The sequence below is a fragment of the Helianthus annuus genome, chromosome 10 (genome assembly GCF_002127325.2).
Source record: "Helianthus annuus cultivar XRQ/B chromosome 10, HanXRQr2.0-SUNRISE, whole genome shotgun sequence".
NCBI lineage: Eukaryota > Viridiplantae > Streptophyta > Magnoliopsida > Asterales > Asteraceae > Helianthus > Helianthus annuus.
Window position 1 is genome coordinate 73,488,013 of NC_035442.2, and position 4,318 is coordinate 73,492,330.

Sequence of the window (4,318 nt, forward strand, 5' to 3'; positions counted from 1 at the left end):
AGATCAGCCAAGTTTGAAAAATGGCAGAACAGGCCCCTGAAGCCCCAAACTAGATTTTTAAGCATTTTTGGCACGTTTAAACCCCGTTAACCCCATTTTAAGGCTCTAAAATGAAGTTAAAGTATAGGGAACTTAAAATGTGCTCAAAAATATCTCGGATGTCGGCTCGTTTGGTCGTACGATTGCGTTGTTCGGTTAATTACGACGGGAGTCGTAACGAACGCAAAAACGATCCAAATTGCGCGAAGTATGGATTTTTATTATGCCAAACACTAAAAAATAATATTTTAATGCTCACATAAATTTTTGGATGTCCGGATGTATTCAGAACGTAAGATATGCGTGAAAATGCAAACTTATGCACTTTTTGACGCTTTTAGTCCCTATTGATCAATAAAGTTTGTTTTAGCATACAGAACCCCTCAAATGGGTATGTTTAACTTATGATCAAGTACCGGAATGTTCGTTACCATACAAAACGGTATAGTTTCGTAGTTTGACACAAATAGTCCCTGCGATCGAACAAACTTGATTTCAACACACCAAATCATCCAAAACTTATTTCTAAGTTATGTGGAGGTTATTTAAGGTATGTTAAGCCTATTTCACTATTCTGGAGTGTTTGTTGCGTTAAACTGGTTTTATTTACGCATTCGTGCGCATATAACCTTCCAGAAAGTGATTTAGAGCTTGAAATAGGAATCGAATCGAATTGCAAAATCACCAAACACAAATACTCACATAATAACACAAAAACACATATAATAACACCAAAGCACCTTGTTTTATTTATAATCAACATTGTTTTACATCGCACCACGACTACAGAACACAGTTGTCACATTTGAAAAACCAGAAATTTAACAATCTACCTCTTCAATTAGGGGCATTCAAAAGGAGCATAGATCTTGAGTGTTCAATGAAATATCCTTTTGGCAATAATGACCCCCTAATTGAAGATGAAGATGAGCCACCCGATATAAGTGAAGAAGTTGACCACTTTGTTGAAGAAGAGGTCGCCATAGAACAAACCTTTAAAGTTCTTGATCTAAATGAGCCACAAAATAAAGTGTCTCCTAAAGACCCACCCATTGAGGTCAAAGAACTTCCGAAGGGTTTGGAATATGCTTTTCTAGACAAAGATGGTAATTTACCTGTAATTATTTCGTCTAAATAAAGTAGTATAGAAAAAGAAAAATTAATCAATCTTCTTAGAAAACACAAAAATGCGATCGCTTGGAAGCTTGTAGATATCAAAGGAATAAGTCCTTCCATGTGCACGCACAAAATTTTAATGAATGATAACTACAAAACGGTAATACAACCACAACGTAGAGTAAATCCAAATGTGCAAGAAGTGGTTAAAAATGAGGTCATCAAACTACTTGACGCCGGACTAATCTATCCTATCTTCGATAGTCCATGGGTAAGTCCCGTCCAAGTAGTACCGAAGAAAGGAGGTATGACGGTAATAACTAATGAAAAGAATGAATTAATACCAAAAAGAACCGTCACAGGATGGAGAGTTTGTATAGACTATAGACGATTAAATGAAGCAACAAGGAAAGATCACTTTCCTTTGCCCTTCATTGATCAAATGTTAGAACGACTATCCGGTCATAAATTTTACTGTTTCTTGGATGGTTTTTCAGGTTACTTTCAAATTCCAATAGCACCTGAAGACCAAGAAAAGACGACTTTCACATGCCCCTACGGAACTTTCGCCTATCGACGCATGCCAATTGGTCTATGTAATGCACCTGCAACATTCCAACATTGTATGGTAGCCATTTTCCATGATATGATAGAAAAAACAATGGAAGTCTTCATGGATGACTTTTCTATCTTTGGAGATTCATATGACCAATGCCTCGATAACCTTGAACGAATGCTATCCCGATGTGAGGAAACTAACCTCGCCCTTAACTGGGAAAAATCCCATTTCATGGTAACAGAGGGAATAGTACTCGGTCACAAAATCTCGAGCGAAGAAATGGAAGTTGATCGAGCAAACGTAGACACTATTTCTCGATTACCTCCACCCTCCTCCGTGAGAGCAATCAAAAGTTTCCTAGGGCATGCCGGATTTTATAGAAGGTTTATCAAGGACTTTTCAAAAATTTCAAGACCTCTAACAAAATTACTTGAAAAAGATGCACCTTTCATCTTTGACAAGGATTGCAATAAAGCATTTCTAACCCTCAAGGAAATGCTAGTCAATGCACCTATCATGATGGCACCTGATTGGAAATTACCTTTCTATCACACCCCGGCCGCGTGTAACATGCAACCGCGGCGGAAACGCCGGGGAGTGTTGTTGACAGAATTAAATTGTTTCATGACCATGGCATACAAGTTGTATTTTATTTATAAACAAAGGTGTTACATTGTCTTGGAAAGAGAGTACGGATATTCAAAACATAATTAAGCTAGTTCAAACTTCATTTTTTAGGCTCTAAGGCACAGGTCCGCCCTAGAATCATGATCATCGTCCTATGGAATAGCTCCTGAAAACACATGTGAAAGTAGGTACGTCAGCATAAAAATGCCTGTGAGATACATAGTTTTTTGTGAAAATGGGGTTCATGACTTGAGTTTTAAAGAATGTTTAATAACAGTCAGTCATGAACCTTGTAATTTGTTTTGCTTTGTAAATCATTTGAAAATCGATAACATCAAACGATATGTGTAAATAAGTGCAAGGTTAAATGAATAACCAAGTAAAATGAGTTGAATAAGATAAGTTGTTTGTGAAAATAATGTCTTGTGAAGAATATGTTATTTATGTAAAATGTAATGTGTCTAAACTGAAATGACTTAGATAACGCCACGATATGTAATATTATACAAACATTTATATATAGGAAGTACCAGCGGCGTATCCACCATATTTGTATCATATTACACACGCCACGTTACTTAAATCATTTACCCAAACCAATCCACCATGTAAATTGTTCATGTGAAAACCAAATGTCAAGTGTTATTGTGTAAACCATGTCAAATGTTTATGTTCAAATGTAAACCACCAAATGTGTATGTCAATGTCAACGTGTTTATGTTCAATGTAAATCATGTAATGTGCATCCCAAAATGTATCATGTATGGTAAGCGGAATGTATCAACTTAAACCATTTGTAAAATGCACAAAACAAGTCGTTGAAGTAACACGTGGTTTAAATCAACGTTATGTTCTGTGGAAAAATGCATGCTCAATTGATATTAACATTTATGCGGTATTGTAAACTATGCATACATCCAAGCCTTGAGACTGTGGCGATAAACCCTTAAACAAATTAAAGGTTTATCTACGTTATGTATATCGAATTCGGTCATTCCTTCCAGTCCTATCAAACCCAGGACTTCAGGAATGGGAGTTGTCAATTCCTATGGTACCACTACCTACTAACGAACGGCGTAGCTAATGTTAATGAATGTATTGTCCCATGTTAAACAAACCAAATGTCATAACAAAATGAAGGCATGTGCCCATATGCTGAGTAAACATATGTAGCAGAAGTGTTCATGTAAGTCAATGTGTCCATATGCTGAGTAAACATATGCAACAGAAATGTTCATGTAAATCAATGTGTCCATATGCTGAGTAAACATATGCAACAGAAATGTTCATGTAAATCAATGTGTCCATATGCTGAGTAAGCATATGCAACAGAAAATGTAATGTAAATCAATGTGTCCATATGTTGAGTAAACATATGCAACAGAAATGTTCATGTAAATCAATGTGTCCATATGCTGAGTAAACATATGCAACAGAAATGTAATGTAAATCAATGTACTAAGTACGCACACAATGGGCATACATAGCATGAAATGTAATGAAATCATGTACTATAATGCACTAACAACATAGCAGACATATGATGTGAAAACATGGAAAGCATGAATGTAACAGATAGGCACATGTGTTTCACCCCAAAACAGTTTGGAAAACAGTAAAAGATGGGGTTCTATGTACTCACCTGAGATTGCTTTGAGTTCCTTGTATAATAACCAAATAGTGCTAAAGATCACGGAATATCAACGGCACCTAATAGGTAGCTTATGTTAATATACCGGACCAAATCGGAAGGATCGGACAGTACGCGGGTTCGAAAACCAAACGAGTATGGAGACTCGTGTAATATGGTTTAACAAAGCCTACATACTAAAATGAAACTTAACCTAAGTGCTTACGGTCCATCACGACCCGTTTAGGTAGCTTATGCCACCTTACGCGTCGTTCGCGTAGAACGCGTCTGGAACGCCTAACATCGTGACCACAAGGTATAACCTCGGAAGGTTATAGCTATGGTAA